This window comes from Carcharodon carcharias, chromosome 3 (genome assembly GCF_017639515.1).
Source record: "Carcharodon carcharias isolate sCarCar2 chromosome 3, sCarCar2.pri, whole genome shotgun sequence".
NCBI lineage: Eukaryota > Metazoa > Chordata > Chondrichthyes > Lamniformes > Lamnidae > Carcharodon > Carcharodon carcharias.
In genome coordinates this window covers 197,572,518-197,589,953 of record NC_054469.1, presented here as the reverse complement: position 1 = coordinate 197,589,953, position 17,436 = coordinate 197,572,518, and the positions used below count along the sequence as shown (strand labels likewise).

The 17,436-nt window shown below is 41.9% G+C and overlaps 1 protein-coding gene and 1 pseudogene across 2 annotated transcripts in view; both read right to left on the bottom strand.

The window, feature by feature from the left end:
* The window catches only part of LOC121276445 (oxysterol-binding protein-related protein 10-like), a 246,346-nt gene that overhangs the window by 203,445 nt on the left and 25,465 nt on the right, over positions 1-17,436 (bottom strand). The window lies entirely within an intron of this gene.
* Positions 9,934-10,228, bottom strand: LOC121276446 (annotated as a pseudogene).

The window sequence follows — 17,436 nt, the reverse complement described above, 5'->3', positions numbered from 1 at the left end:
AAATCAGCCTGATCAGCTGTCAAATGTGAAGGAGCAGTTTCTCTGGTTGCATGTTGGTGTCTGCGATTGTGATGAAAGAGCTGGTGGTTACTCTTCAATATACAAATCAAAGGTGACAACTTCTCCACACAGTCCCAAGTGCACTGAATTTTGCTGAGTGCCTTGAATATTTGCACTTGGGCCAGTTCTCCAATTCAACCCTGGCAGCTTTATCAAGGTGAAATTTGGCTGTCATTCACTCCTTTACTTCATCTGGTTTCAGTAGGATTTTAGCTGTTGGAAGAGTAGTTCAGGCACAGTGACATTAGTCACTGGATTGGACTACTTTCCATGCCTCCATGGTGCATTTCTTCACTCTCTAATCAACATTTTGATTATCCCTTCAGCAATTTTTCACTCCTGCCTCAGCCTTTGCATTTGACTGGGGATAATGGGGAGAGGATGCGTAGCGCTGAATTTCCCAGTCATTTACAAAGTGCCTGAATTCTTCACTCGTGAATTAAGGGCCAGTCACTCATCACAATGTCAGGGATTGAATTCTAAGATCTTACTGCGAGTCATTGATGTTGACTGATCCAACTCCTGAAAGTCATTGACTGTGACAAGATAACTAGTTCCATCAACAGTGAAGAGTCTACTCCAAGCTTCATTCATGGTCTGTGTTTGATATCATGAGCAGCTATTTTGCTTAGCTTGATGTTCATTATAAATGCTGTCTTGGATGACATGGTCCACAGTTTCATCAGACTAGACTTGATTCCTTGAAGGCTTGTGTGGAAGCGCTTCAACATGTCTTTTCTCATTTTTTTCAGGATTAATGCCCATAGGCCTTTTGCACAAGATACCATTTTCGGTGATCACTTCAGCTCCAGATGAATACTCTCTTACAACAACAGGTGTGTCCGCATTGGTTTCAGGCCATCCTGTTTGGATTGAAATGCAATCATGTACTAGGAAGGTCCTTCCTGGCGAGCGAGCGAGTGGAAAGAAGCAAAATAAGCCTATACAGATGGCCACTGGAGAGATATCAGCCCAAGATTCTGACAAATCACTGTACACCATACAACAGGTTGGCTCTATCAGGTCTATCGGTGATAAATGGTGTGTGACTGTTAAAATGATGACAGAACAATGACAACAGCAGACAGCATCAAGTGAATATGAAGCGTCAGTTACTGGTGCTTCATGCAACATCATGACCTTCACAGACCTGTACAAAGGCAAATGTATGTTGGCCTTCATTGCGAGAGGGCTCGGGCACAGGAGCAAGGATATCTTACTGCAGCTGTACAGGGCCTTGGTGAGACCACACTTTGAGTAGTGCGTGCAGTTTAGGTCTCCTTATCCAAGAAAGGATATACTTTCCATAGCAGGGAGTGCAGCAAACATTCTCCAAACTAATTCCTGGGCTGGCAGGATTGTCATATGAGGAGAGATTGGGTCAAGTAGGCCTGTATTTATTGGAGTTAAGAAGAATGAGATATCTTACTTTACCACAGAAAATTCTGACAGGTCTGGACAGACTGGATGCAGGGACGGTGTTTCTTCTAGCTGGGGGTCTAGAACAAGGGGTCACAGTCTCAGGATACAGGGTAGATCATTTAGGACTGAGATGAGGGAGAAACTTCTTCAGAGGGTGATGAGCCTGTGGAATTCTCTACCACAGAAGACAGTAGAGGCCAAGTCACTGAATATATTTGAGGAAAAAGAGATTTCTAGACACTAAAAGCATCAAGGGGAATGGAGAGAGTATGGCATTGAGATAAAGGGTCAGCCACGTTCATGTTGAATGGCTTAGCAGGTTCGAAGGACTGAATTATCTACTCCTGCTCCAATTTTCTGTTTCTAGTCCCCAACAACTGAAATGGAACAGTTAGCACAGGAATAAGTGCCACAACAATGACACTCAGTGGAGGGGGAACATCATCCAAACAGCCAATGACAACTCGCACACATACGATTAAGAAACCTGCATGACTTAATGACTGTATGCAACGCATGGGCAGAGACTGACTAGAATGATGAACATGCTGGAAGTATGTGAGAATTGTTGTTATAAAAGGGAGTAACTCAGGTAACTCTCAGTTCCATATAACGAACGAAAGGCAAATTTGAGTGCGCTATGAAAAGGGGGATGTTTGGATTGAAATGCAATCATGAAAGCGGTTGTGGTGCAAAAAATAGTCCTAGCTTGCTGTGGTCAGGTGACCTCTGCCATGAGGCACTGACTGGAAGCAGCCATATTATCTTTATTAGGAATTAATGTAGAGTACAAGAAGCACTGTACTCATTGAGATTATAACACTTTCATCCACTTCCTGCAGCAAAGGAGTTGCACCACATTGTGTAGTTGGCTTGACCTGGGCAAGACACTTGTCTGTCAGATTCATATGTCACTGCTGGGTTGATGACAGCCAGAGTGTGTCATGCTGTGGTTCCTCGTTTCACACGTTATATTAGCATCAACTTTCTTCAAAAGGGAGTGCAACTTGGCAAGCGTGCATCTGCTTCCCTTGCTTGTTTCATTTCCAAATGATATCTGCAAATGAAGTAACGTCCTTTGCAAATGCTTTCAAATGGGCAGAAACGGTTCGAGAAAATGCTTTTAAGTGGCTTCTCGTCAGACTCCACAAATCACTTCCTCGCTCCTAAATAGGTACCACTTGAAATGCTAACAAGCAAAGGCATTTGGCAAAGACATTAGCCTGGTACTGTGTCGATCTGCGAGTAGCATCCTTCAATTTGCATCAATGTTCTAGATGCAAATGCAGCTTGGTTGTCCTTGGTGCATGAAGGGTTGTTCCAAGTCTTGTGTCAAATGGCATCACACTGCAGAGTTAGTCAGTCTTTGACATCATAGTCACCAGCCACTTGATACAAATGAAGGCTGCTTCATATTGTGTGCCCCAGTACCTCAACATCATTTACAGATGAGCTTGCATAGAAGGCCACATTCTGATGACAAAGTGGGTAAGAAGTTCACAAATTGTTGAACTGCCTTCACATATGTTGGTTGTTGCATCTCTGCTACAACTCTCACCTGATCAGGGCAACCCTTTAGTTGTCAGTATATGACTTACGTACCTGACTTCAGTCACAGTTTTTTTTGTTCAGCTTCACCAGGGAGAGCTCTCTCTAGCAGTCTCACTAGATTCCGATCATGGTCTGTGATGGGTTCTTCCATTGTCTCTCCAAGTCCATGGAATAACAAATCATCAGCGATCACTTCCTCTCCTGAAAGATTGCTGGCTATCTCATGCAGCTTGTGTTGATACTCTTCTGGAGCAGCAGAAATAACAAAATGGCATGCACAACCATCTGCATCTCCCAAATGGTGTCCGGAACATAGGTAGAAAACAGCTACTTACATCCAACTTCACTTTCCAATATCTATCCTTAGGGTAAAACCCTTGGCAAGTTGAGGCAGAATTTCTTCAATGGTTTGCATAGGGTAGCTTGATCTCTTTAAGCTTCATTGAGAGCCCTTGGATCAATACACATGATTTTTTCACTGCTACAATGCTGCTAATCCAGTCCCAAGGAGCTGTCATTTCTTGATTACTGCTATCTTTTCAACCTCCTCTATTGTCTTTTAGGTTGGCATCAAGGAACTCTCCTCCAAATATGGTCTCATTCTCAACTTCAAGATTATATTCACACGAGAAAACATCTAACACCTGTGAAAAAATGTCACTGTAATGTCAGCATCTGTTCAGCAGTCAATGGCTTGGTGTCATGCAAATCTCTTCCAGAAAGTGGTGGGTTACCAGTTCAAGCATTTGACTTGTTCAACCAAGATGAGGGCATTTTGCTTTATGTTCACTATCTGGAACTGCAGATGAGTGTCCAATACAATGGGAAGAAAGCAGCTTAATTTGTGCTCTTGGGTAGTTCCATCACAGAGCCTCAACTTTACCTTTAATGGCTTCATTTTCCAGTCACCATCTTGAGCAATTTCACAAGTTACAACAAGTGCAGCTGAGTATGCAGTGCATTTGAGAGTTTCGTGATTGGAGGAATTTGGAGGCCGAGAAGGTGGTGGTGTTCTTTTCCTTTTGCTTTTTCGATCTTTCTCACCCTGTAGAAAATTGGTTCTTACACTACTACAAGGAAAGGAGTTAGTTGTTGTGAATATCTGGTAAGTAGTTAAGGTCTATTCTATTCTTAAGGTTTAAAATTGTATACAGATTTGTGGTAAAGTTAAAATACATAGAAAAGAAAAATATGTGAATAATATAATTAGTTAATTTAATTAAAACACATTAAGTACGGCAGGACAATGATCTGTCAAGGCTTCAGCACGTGGGGGCTCCTAGATACCATTGTGATCCTGGGCAAACATGTCTGTCTTCAGCAAGAGTTTGCAGCTCGAGGAGCTCAGAGTCACTGAGCTGCAGGCTCTGACATATCAGGGAGGGGGAAACATTACCTGGATGCATCGTACCAGGAGCCAGTCACACCACTTAGGATAGGGTCTTGCAATTTGGTCAGTGGTCAGGGACAGGAGGGTGCAACTGAGAGTGAGGAAGGTAAGGGGACCCAGATGGCAGGAGTGTCAGCCTCTACAATTGTCCAATAGCTCTGGAATTCTCTCAGCTTATTTGGATGAGAGTGGGGCCTGCAGGGTGATTGAGCAAACTGACCATGGCACTATGGTGCAGGAAGCCAGTCAAGTTGGGGGAACCAAAAGGAATATAGTGGTAGTAGGGGACTGACACTATTCTCTGCAGCAGAGCGAGGGTCCAGGCAGCTGTGTTGCCTGCCCAGTGCCAGGGTTCAGGACACTTGCTCAGGGCTAGAGAGAAACTTGCAGTGGGAGGGAGAGGATCCAGTTGTCATGGTCCACGTAGGTGCCAATGACATAGGTAGGACAAGGAAAGAGGTTCTGCACAATGAGCATGAGGAGCTAGGCACCAAATTAAAAAGCAGAACCTCAAAAGTTTATAATCTCTGGATTATTACCCAAGCAGTGTGCAAATTGGTATAGGGTGCATAAAATTAGAGAGATGAACACAGGGCTCAAAGACTGCTGTGGAAGAGGTAGGTCTCTGTTTGTGGGGCACCAGCACAGGTACCAGGGAAAGTGAGGGCTGCACCATTGATATGGTCTACACCCGAACCATGCTGGGAACAATGTTCTTGCAAACCATGTAACTATGGAAGTAGAGAGGGTTTTAAACTAAATAGTGGGGGCAGGGATCAAATGTGGAAAGAATAAAAACAAAATACTGCAGATGCTGGAAGTCTGAAACAAAAACAGAAAATGCTGGAAAAACTCAACAGGTCTAGCAGAATTTGTGGATAGAGTTTTTCCAGCATTTTTCTGTATTAAATGTGGAAAGATGTGGTATATCAAAGAGCAGAGACAAGGTAAGAGACAAAAACAGTAATATGGGAAAAGAGGGTCAGAGAATGTCAGGAAAGGACAGAGAATAAACCTAAGAATGCACCAATCAAAACTAGATGTTACAAAGATAACAAAAAGAGAAAACTAAAGACTCTATTATGAGTGCTACATTCAGATGTGCACTATTAATTCGTTTACTTTGAAGTGAATAAACATGATCCAATAGCCATGACAGGGGCGTGGCTGCAGGATGACAAGGATTCAGTCCTGAATATTGAGGGATATATGACATTTAAGACAACTAAGAAGCTACATAAAGGTAGAGGGATAGCATTGTTGATACAGGAATGCATTTATGCAAAAGTTAGAGATGACCTTAGTTCAGGAAATCGGGATGTCGAATTGGTTTTGGTGGAGAAGAATAGTAAGGGAAAGAAGTCACAAGTGGGTGTGGTCTACAGGCCCCCTAACAGTAACCACAATATAGGACAAAGTATACAAGAAATAATATTGGGGGCTTGTGATAAAGGGACAGCAATAGTCATGAGTAATTTTAATCTACATATAAACTGGAAAAATCAGATTGGTAGTAGCAGCTTGGATGAGGAGTTCATAGAATGCTTTTGAGATAGTTTCTTAGAGCAGCATGTTCCGGAACCAACCAGAGAGCAGGTTATATTTGACTTGGCATTGTGTAATGTGGCAGGATTAATTAAAGACCTCAGAATGAAGGCACCCCAAAGTAGCAGTGACCAAAATATGAGTGGATTTTACATCCAATTTGAAAGGCAACAGGATGGGTCTAAGACTAGTGTATCAAATATAAATAAGGGCAACTATGTGGGCATGAAAGCGGAGCTGGCTGAAATGAACTGGGATACTAGGCTAGGGGTTAGATCAATAAAGAAGCAGTGGTAGATATTTCAGAATAAGCAGGTTCCTACTAAAGAGAAAAATTCTAAAGGGGCGACCCTTCAATAAAGTAGTAAAGGAGAGCATCAAACTTAAGGAAAAAGCATATAACTGCACAAAGAGGAGTGGCAGGTCAGATAATTTGTCAGAATATAAAGAATGGCAGAGAATGACTAAAATGTTAACCAGAAGAAAGAAATTAGAGTATGACAGGAAGCTGGCAAGAAATGTAAAAAGAGTTTCTACAGGTATTTAAAAAGGAAAAGAATAAAGCGAGTGTTGGTCCTCTAGAGAGTGAGAATGGGGAGTTAATAGTCAACAATAAAGGAAATTGTGGATAAAATAAACAAATATTTTGCTTCTGTCTTCACTGTAGAGGATACAAAAAAACATTCCAGTAATAGCTGTAAATCAAGAGGTGGGAAGGGGGAAACTTGGTGAAAGTACAATTACTAGGGTAGCGATACTGAGCAAACTGATGGAGCTGCAGGCTGACAAGTCTCCAGGTCCTGAATGACTTCATCCCAGGGTCTTAAAGAGGTGGCTGAGGTGGTAGACGCATTGGTGTTAATTTTCCAAAATTCTCTAAATTCTGGAAAGGTTCCATCAGACTGGAAAGTAGCAAATATAACTCCTCTATTCAAGAAGGGAAGGAGGTAGAAAACTGGAAACTATAAGCCAGCTAGCTTGGCATCTGTCTGGAGGAGGGTGTTAGAATCGATCATTAAAGAGGTTATAGCTGGGCACTTGGAGAAACTCAAAGGTAACTGGGAAGAGTCAACATGGTTTTATGAAAGGGAAATCATGTTTAAACAATTTATTGGAGTTCTTTGAGTAACATGTGCTGTTGATAAAGGGAAGCCTGTAGACATACTGTACTTAGATTTCCAGAAGGCATTTGATAAGGTACCTCTAAAGGTTATTGTGGTAAGTAAAAGCTCATGGTGTAGGGGGTAAACATATTAGCACGGATAGAAAATTGGCTGGCTAACAAAAACAGTATTCATAAAATGGATTTTTTTGACTGGCAGAATGTAACGAGCGGAATCCCGCAGGGGTCTGTGTTGGGGTCTCAACTTCTTACAAATTTAAGTCAACAACTTAGATGAGGGGAGTGAAGGCATGGTAGCTAAATTTGCAGACAATACAAAGATAGGTAGGGAAATATGTTGTGAAGACAACATAAGGGAGGTTGCAGACTGATATGGATAGGCTGAGTGAATGGGCAAAAATCTGGCAGCTGGATTATAATGTGGGAAAATGTGAAGTAGTTCACTTTGGCAGGAAGAATTTTAAAAAAGCAGAGTATTTCTTAAAACTGAGAATGGCTGCAGAATTCCAGGGTGCAGAGGGGTCTGTGTGTTCTAGGGCATAAGTCACAAAAAAGTTAGTATCCAGGTACAGCACGTAATCAAGGTGGCTAATGGAATGCTATCCTTTAAGTTCAATTCCTCTTGTTAAGGATGTTATGCTTCAGGTATACAGGGCATTGTTGAGATCACCTCTCCAATAGTGTGTGCAGTTTTGGTCTCCTTATTGAAGGAAGGAGGTAAATGAGTTAGAGGCAGTTCAGGAGGTGGTTTACTGGATTGATACCTGGGATGAGCAGATTGTCTTAGGAGGATAGGTTGGACAGGCTGGGCTCGTTTCCACTGGAGTTAAGAATGAGGGGTGACTTGATTGAAATATGCAAGATCCTGAATGGTCTTGGCAAGGTGGATATGGAAATGATGTTTCCTCTTGTGGGCAAGTCCAAAACTAGGGGACACTGTTTTAAAATAAGGGTCACCCTTTTGGGAGAGATGAGGAGAAATTTTTTTTGAGGGTCGTGTGACTTTTTTTTTGGAACTCTATGCCTCAGAGGTGGAGGAGGAGGGATCATTGAATATTGAGGCAGAGGTGGATAAAGTCTTGTTAGGCAAGTGCCTATCGGGGTAGACAGGAATGTGGAACTCTAAACAAAGGTCAGCCATAATCTTATTGAATGGTGTCATAAACAATGGGCTGAACGCCTACTTCTGCTCCTATTTTGTATGGTTGTAAGTCTGCAAAGCTCATGATGTTACACGTATGGCCAATGTCTATTTGACACTTCCCAACTTGATGCTCTCCTACAGTCACAAACTACTTTTTACCTCAAGACTTGATGGCATCAACCAACCTGTTCTAGGGTGTAAAGTGATTAGCCAGAATCAACCCATTGTTCTAAGGTGTTGGGTGATTAGTCAGAATCATTGTCTGACGTCACTTCAGCAGTCAAATTTATAAGCTTGCTTTTCTTCTTTCCAGTGAAACACTTGTGTGCAAGTGGCTCAGCTTCTTACAGTTGAAACACTTTTCTCCATGCTTCCTTTTCTTTGTTGTGCCCACCTCAATAATTTACATCCAGTACCCTGATCTTTCTGCTGGCCCTTAAATTGGCCCTCCTTTTCTTCATTGACTTGAACTTGAAAGGCTTGGACTGGCTCTCAGCATAGTGCATAGCTTCATTAGTTCTGAGCTTCTGCACATGCCAATAGCTTTGAGTGCTGCCTCTTTTTTCCCCCAAAAATGTCTTTTTTTTTTTAAAAAAGGGATAGTATTATTTGCCTTAACATTCAGATGACCATTGCGACTTACTGATAATTAATCCTGTTAATTTGTAGCTTGTACAAGAGGGGTTTTGTGACAAGCTGAGTTGCTAATTTAGAACAGTACCCAAGGTGGATGTGAAACAACATGGATGTGGAACAGGGAATTTTGTTTGAAATAGAGTATGCGTGCCCTCCCTCAGCTCTAATCCTATTTTCCATGTGCATACACCCTCCAAAAATTAGACAAACAAGTAACTTATTCTTGAATCACTGCTGATCTGATGGCCAACTCAGAAGACGACAATTGTTCTGAAGATTTTTCCCTCCCTACAGCTCTTAAGACAGTGGACTGAAGAACAAACTGGTGTACTATAATTCCATAAGAAGTGTGTTGTCCATTTTATTTGACCTGATAATCAGCATAAAAAGTATATCATATGGGAGCAAGAAGAAGTGACAAGTGGATTGAATAGGCAGAATGCGCTGAGCGCTAACAGATTCTCTAGTATAAAGTACCATATTCCGAGTTCCTGATCGTACTCATGTGAATAAAGCAGAAGCCAAATGCTTTTGACGATTGATGAACTTGGACTTTCATAATTAGGAGAATTGGTTCAAGGCCTGGATCTAATGAGGATTGCGAGCAGGTTCCTTTCACTCCTCCCTATTCTTATCTAGGATGGGTACATGATAGAGAAACTTGCAGGGAGTGAAAGAAAATTGGTGAATCCAGATATCTGGATTTCATCAATGCAGTGCTGTCAGTCATCCTAATGATAGAAATAAGAAAATTGGCACATGGATAGTCTTCAAGATTTGAGATTGAGCAATACTGTTTGGGCTACAGTTGCTTTTTTACATAACTGAGTGCTTGATGTAGACCAAGTGGAATAGATTTTAAGCAGAGGCTGGTGGGGGCGTGGGAGGTGGAATGGGATGAAAGAACAAGGGAAGGGTCTGTGATGATATGAACTGCAGAATAATTACCAGCACCTGATAGCTGACAAAAATAGGAGTGCTGGTCATATCAAGTTTTTTTTAAAGCTTTAATTAATTAATTTTATTGTGAACGTGCACTCCAAAAAGCACAAAGAATGCAGCTTAGAACTGGATGACTTGACCCTTCCTCCACCCAGCTCAAAGTGCTTGCACCTCTCGTTGGCCAGCATTCTCTTTGATCAACAATTGGGCTCCACATGCTCCAGTCTCAGCACAATCTTCTTTGTAGTCTTAGCCTTTTTCCAAAATAGAGGTCTTTTGTCCATCCACCATAACCACTCTGCTTTCTGTCATACCCTCTTACCCTGTGTGTATAAGGAATCCTTTCCCTTCTTGTACTGGGTAACCTTGACCTACAACATTTCTTGCAGTATGTCCTCTTTAGTACACTGACCATCTTGCCGGCCCGGTAGTGAGCGAAGAGAGAAAGCCTACTGCGCCAGGTATTCCCAGGCAGCCTCCCAGCCAAGTAATAATCAGGCACAAGTCTGCTTAACTTCTGAGATCAGACAAGATTGGGTGTTTTCAGACTAATATGGCCTTGTTGAACAGAGTCCAGAAGGTTGTGAAGTGTCTCACTGAATAATGAGGTGTTTCATTGGAACAGTGTAGGAAGCTGAGAACAGAGATCTTAGTGGGACAGAATTAAAATGGCATGTGGCCAGAGGGGGTCATGCTTGCTGACTGAACCCAATTTGATTTTGTTTCCCAAATGTAAAGGGAACTGCATTGTCAGCAGTTAATAAAGTATAGTAAATTGAAAGAAGTAGAAGCTGTAGTTTCACCCAAAAGGACTGTTTGAGCCTCTGGTTGTAGGGAGATGGTGAATGGGCAGGTGTTACATCTCCTGCACCTTGCATGGGAAAGAGATGTGGGAAGGGAAGCAGGTTTTGGGTGACGAAAAAGTGGACTGTTCACTCCATAACATTCTAGTTCCTGTTTGGATAAATAGTTTTGGACACCTGCCTTCGGGTCATCTACAGAAGGTGTCTATTTGCATATCAGGAGGTAAAGACCCAGAGGCCAGTTCACCGTGGAGGTGGTATTTGGGTACATACTATCAGCATCTGTTGTGTGTGCTGATGGAAAGCCTTGATCAGCTGAGAGCCAAGATAAAGTTTTCAAGACCTCAGTTGCTCTATGTTGACTTTGCCACATTAGCATTCCATACTGAGGAACACCTGTAGTAGCAAATGAACAAACACACTCAGACCTGTAAAAAGAGTTTGATTTGACCATCAGCAGCAAGACAACAAAAGTCACGGTTCAGGATATTGCCATACCATCATCATTCAGCATCGACTGTGATACTGGAGCTTGTTGACAACTTCATATATCCAGACTTCAGCAATCTGTTGTCATGGTTAAGAAGGGGTAGAGCTTAAGTTATAAAGTTAAAAGTTAGCAGTTCATTTTTTTTGCCACTGGTTACAGACAGTGTTTAATAAACAGTTATTTACTCGTTAAGTTTACAAACCTGGTGCTCGTATTCCGTTAATCTAAATTAACCAGTTAGGTAGAATTGGGGCAATCTGGTAGTCTACTCAAACTTCTCGCATTTGTTGCAGTTCAGGGAACAGTGGAACTTTATATTACAGTGCATTATCCCCATTGGGTCGTAACAAGCTCCACAAGCAATAATCCTCAACCAGCTTCAGCCAGAAATGTCAAGTAAATGATCCATTTCAGCCTCATCCTGGAGGTCCCCTACACAAGATCAGCTGTGGGCATGTTCACTGATGATTGCAGTATTCAGTACCGGTCAAAACTCCTCAAACAATGAGCCAGGCTGTACCCACATACAGCAAGACCTGGGCAACATCCAGGCTTGAGATGTTAAGTGGCAAGTAACATTCATGCCATACAAGTGCCAGGCAATGACCATCTCCAACGAGAGAATTAACAATCTTCCCTTGACATCCAAACCATTACCATTGCTGAATCCCTCACTACCAACATCCTGGGAGTTACCATTGACCAGAAACTGAACTAGACTAGCCATTTAAATAGTGGCTACAAGAACGGGTCAGAGGCTGCGAATTCTCTGGTGAGTAACTCACCTCAGACTTCCCAAAGCATGTCCACCAACTACAAGACAGTGTGATGGAATACTCTCTACTTGCCTGGATGAGTGCAGCCCCAACAACAAGAAGCTCAACATCATCCGGGACAAAGCAGCATGCTTGATTGGCACCCCACCCACAAACAAGCATTCACACTCCACCACTAGCATACATGAGCAGCAGTGCGTACCACCTACAACCTGCAGTGTCACAACTCTACAAGACTTCAACAGTATTCCGCAAATCTATTACCCCCACCGCTCAAAAGAACAAAGGCAACAGTCACATGAGAACACCACCACCTGCAAGTTCCCCTCCAAGACTTGGAAATATATAGCCATTTCTTCACTCAGTCTAAATCTTGGAAGACCCTCCTTAACAGCACAATGGGTGCACCTACCACATGGGCAGTTGCAGTTCAAGGTGACAGCCCACTACCACCACATTCTAAGGCAAATGTGGATGGGGAATAAATGCAGGCCTTGCCACCAATGTCCACAAGCCACAAACAAATATTGAAAAAAAAAAGACAACTTAAAGTTCTAATTTCAGCAATAGAATCAGAAAAGGGAAATAATATTAAAGTAATAGTTGTTGGCATAGGACAGGAATGGGAGAGAAAGCAAGACTCATGTGTCCTTCTGATATGACTTCACTTACTATAATCAATATACACCAAACAATCATTTTTCATTATGGGCATCTGGACTTGAAGAATCAGAGCAAGTATGAGGAAAAGGGGGAAGCCTACTTCCTTCAAAATGTCAAATGAACATGTACTGTTCCCTCTGCATGCACAGCAGGACAACGTTAATTTCACCCATCTCCTGTTAGGTTCTCTATACTACAATTTATTCCAAATCAAAGAGGAATTGCCTTTGATAATGTTCCCTAACTCGGTATGCAAGCAGTGCAAAGGGCCTCTCAGGTCTTCCTCATCTGTGGTGAAGTGCTTGGTGGAATTTCCTTTTTTCAAAAAACCTCAGCTAATTGTTTGCTAAAATTACTGAAAGTAAATATTTGAGTTCTCCATTCTTTGGAAAATGTGGCGTAAATGAGCTGAACAATTTTGCAGGGTCAAAGCTTTCATGGTTCAACAAGCATTTACTTTTTCTTGGCAGCCCAATTTAGCATTATTTTGAGTTTTGAATTTTCTTTGTAAATTAGTGATTTCTTTAAAGAAATTTTAAAGGTTTAAATGCCTTTATATTATTAACAGATTTTTAGTGTCAGCAGTAAATCTGGGTATGGCATGACAATTATGATATGCAAAAATACATGGGGGAGGTGGTGGCATAGTGATATTGTCACTGGACCGGTAATCCAGAGATCCAGGGTAATGCTCTGGAGACCTGGGTTCAAATCCCACCACAACAACACGGAATTTGAATTCAATAAAAATCTGGAATTAAAAGTCCGATGATGACCATGAAACCATTGCCAATTGTCATAAAAAACCCATCTGGTTCACTAATGTCCTTTAGGTCTGACCTGATCTGGCCTACATGTGACTCCAGACCCACAGCAATGTCACTGACTGTTAAATGTCCTCTAAACAAGGACAATAAATGCTTACTCAGCCAGTGATGCCCACATCCGATTCTTCCGATGTAAATCCAAAGCAAACTATCCAACCTTTCTTCTCTCTAAGCTTCAGTATGCCTTATCTGGTTTAAGTTTTAATTTTAAGACAAATTAATTGTGCCATTACTTCAAGACTGTTATGACGCACTGTGGACCCAAGGATTATCCCTACGATGAAGGGGTTATCAATGACTTGCACTTGTTTTCCAGGGTCAATCAATTTTACAGGGTAGCCTTTCAAAATAAATTGCATTTCTTTCTGAGATAGCCAGTGATCATACCTCTGGATTTTAGCAGAGGTTGGCTCATTATTGGCACGGTTGATACTATTGTGTGCCTTCTCTTTAAGTCAATAACTAGATCAGCCTGCATTCCTAAGCAATGGAAAAAAAGTGTAAAAAAATGGCAGGAGGAGGGAAAAAGAGAAAGGAAGGAGGGAAGAAAAACAAAAAACAGTAAATCCTGCAACATTTCCAGGACAAATTCATCAAAGCCTTTCCCTATCCAAAAACTTAAGTACATATGAGCATCTGAGCCATTAGATACACTAGAAATTCCCCGGGTTCTCTGCGGTGTAGAATTTAAAACCAAATTTTCCCCAACTGAAGAGCTCTTATGTCCTCCCGCCCTATGACTATACTGGCTGTTACTGAGCAGACTTGAACCACTACAGAATGAAAGCAATTATTATACACTGATCACACCTTAGTTAAGCCAAATTCTAGTGATCGCATATACAGAAGGTGGCAATGATAGGCAGGTTTCCAGCAAGGGGCTTTATTCATTCAATTAGGTATTTTTGCATATCATAATAATAGTCATACCATAACCAGATTGTTACTGCTGATACTAAAAGTCTGTTAATAATTTAAAAACATTTAAACCTTTAAAATTTCTTTAAATAAATCACTAATTTACGAAGAAGTTTCAAAACACAAAATAATGCTAAATTGGGCTGTCCAAGAAAAAGTAAACACTAACAAAAAGACATACTTTTTTCTCTTTACTTTCATCCACTGTTCAACCTGCAATGTTTTAACAATTAGATTTCATTATAATTTTTCACTTCACAATAATTTAATTGATTTTGGCAAAGAAGAAAAATCAGAACCTGTAGTTACAGTAAGGGAGAAATTAACAAAAGCAGTGCAGTATGAGGGTGCTTGGCACAGTAAGGGTTAATGTAGGACTGGAGAACAGTAATGTAAAGAACCACATGACAAGGGATCCAGGTCAGTCTATGGTTATGCAGAGACCTATGTAGAAGTAAGCATGGAGTTAGCTCAGTCTGGCTAAAACCATATTTGTTTATAAAAAAGGTAGTAGTTACCAATAAACACCACTGTTCAACTTTACAAGACTTTGAGCCTTTTCATGAGGCCAACTGAACAAAAAACATGATGGCAAGCCCAAAAACGAATTCCAATGAAGCTGGTGAAGGACCCGAGTTTGAAAAACTTAAAAGAAACAGCAGCCTAGCTTGACTGAAGTGCACTTAAACTGAAGACAGTCAGATCGCCTTAAAAAAAAAGCAGCTCCACTGGAGATGTGGGGGCTGAAATGCAAAAGAAAAATCCACTGTGCAGCTAAAGGGCTCCATCCGAGTATGTGGAGGTCCATTATGAATCCCAAACAATTTGCAGAGTCAAAGGGCCTGGCAAGGGCGAGCAAAAAATCAGTTCTAAGACTGAACTAGCCTTAAAGTCTTCAGGCCATTAACCAGTCAGAGCAGTCCATTTTGTTAATCACTGTAGCTAGCCAGGGTTCAGAGGCAGCACCATACCACATGGTGGTGGAGTTCTGTTGAAAAGAGGTTTTAAAACTCAGCCAGAGCTGGGGATCGCTTTTTAGTGGCCCCAAAATACTCCAAAAACATCCTAAAAGGGCCCAACCCTTTAAATTAAAGGAGGCTTGCTGTAAAAACAAAACACCCAATCCCTATTAAATTGGGTCTGCAATTGCTATGGGAGCCTGCCAAAAGGAGGAAAGAACCATTGAAAAAAAATGGTTGCTGCAGCGCCATCTTTAAAAGTGAGCAGTACTCAAAGCTGTGCTCTCCTGTGCTGAAAGACAGCCACAGATAATAAATCAACCCTACCAGCTCAATTTGGACTGATACAAGGGCCAAATCAGATGCAAAATTTAAGTTACCGGAGTGCAACAGATAAAGTAGGAAATCATGATGGCAGACCATGTCAGTGCAATGAAACACAACAAGCCAAAGAGTTTAGTGTACAGGAAAGGAAGGGAAGAAAGAACCAGAAGGCTTAAACATAGAGCTTTGCGAAAATACCAACACATTACCCAAGCAGTAACGGCAGTGCTGAGCCAGCTGACAGAAGGGAACATTGTAGTGTGTCCCAAGCTGCAAGCAGGTAATAAAACCATGAGTAGATGTTGCAGAACTGAAACAAGCCAAGACTTCACCAAAGACAGGCTTGGCTAACAGTGAAACCAAAATGAAGGACAAAGACAAAGCTCTGCTGCAGACAGAGAAAATAAAACAGAAAAAGATCAGAAAATGTTCATATCAAAGCTGAATTGGAAGACTTGAAACACGAATCAAGCAGAGTATATACCTTTGAAAACACATGATAAAACTAACATCTTCAATGAAACAAAACTGTTCAAGATCTGGAGAAACAAACGAGGTGTCACAATGGTACAAGGAGACTTTGTATGTTGTGAAGAATGCAAGAAGCGAAAGTCTGTATCATATGTGGGCTCAGCACATCTCTCCAGAAAAGCACAAGGAGAAATAACAATTCTGATTTGTCAATGAGTTCTTTCAACTCCCTCTTTGAATTCCAATCAGAAGAACAGCCAGGCACAACAGCAGGCATAAAATGTACTCAAAGAAGTTGTCAATGCATGTGACAGAAAACAAAATGAGATGATAAAAAGAATAAAAGCGAAAAACAGCGGATGCTTGAAATCCAAAACAAAAATAAAAATACCTGGAAACACTCAGCAGGTCTGACAGTATCTGCGGAGAGGAACACGGTTAACGTTTCGAGTCCGTATGACTCGTCAACAGAACTAAAGAGAAATAGAAAAGAGGTGAAATTTAAGCTGGTTTAAGGGGGGGTGGGACAAGTAGAGCTGGATAGAGGGCCATTGATAGGTGGAGATTGCCAAAAGATGTCATAGACAAAAGGACAAAGAGGTGTTGAAGGTGGTGATATTATCTAAGGAATGTGCTAATAGGTGACATTAAAGGTAGAAAGCAGAACGAGCAAGTGACAGATAGCCCTAGCGGGGGTTGGGTGGGGGAGGAGGAGGGAGGGATCGAAATAGGCTAAAAGGTAGAGATAAAACACTGGACGGAAATACATTTAAAAATAATGGAAATAGGTGGGAAAAGAAAAATATATATAAATTATTGGAAAAAAGGGGGAAATCGGAAAGTGGGTAGGGATGGGGGAAGAGATATTCAGTCCGGAAGGCTGTAAAGTGCCTAGTCGGAAGATGAGGTGCTGTTCCTCCAGTTTGCGTTGAGCTTCACTGGAACATTGCAGCAGGCCAAGGACGGACATGTGGGCATGAGAGCAGGGTAGAGCGTTGAAATGGCAAGCAACAGGGAGATCTGGGTCATGCTTGCAGACAGACTGAAGGTGTTCCGCAAAGCGGTCACCCAGTCTGCGTTTGGTCTCTCCAATGTAGAGGAAACCGTATTGGGAGCAGCGAATGCAGTAGACTAAATTGAGGGAAGTGCAAGTGAAATGCTGCTTAACTTGAAAGGAGTGTTAGGGCCCTTGGACGGTGAGGAGAGGGGAAGTAAAGGGGCAGGTGTTGCACCTTCTGTGGTTGCATGGGAAAGTACCGTGGGAGGGGGTTGTGATGTAGGGGTGATGGAGGAGTGGATCAGGGTGTCCTGGAGGGAATGATCCCTCCGGAATGCTGCCGGGGGGGTGAAGGGAAGTTGTGTTTGGTGGTGGCAGCATACTGGAGTTGGCGG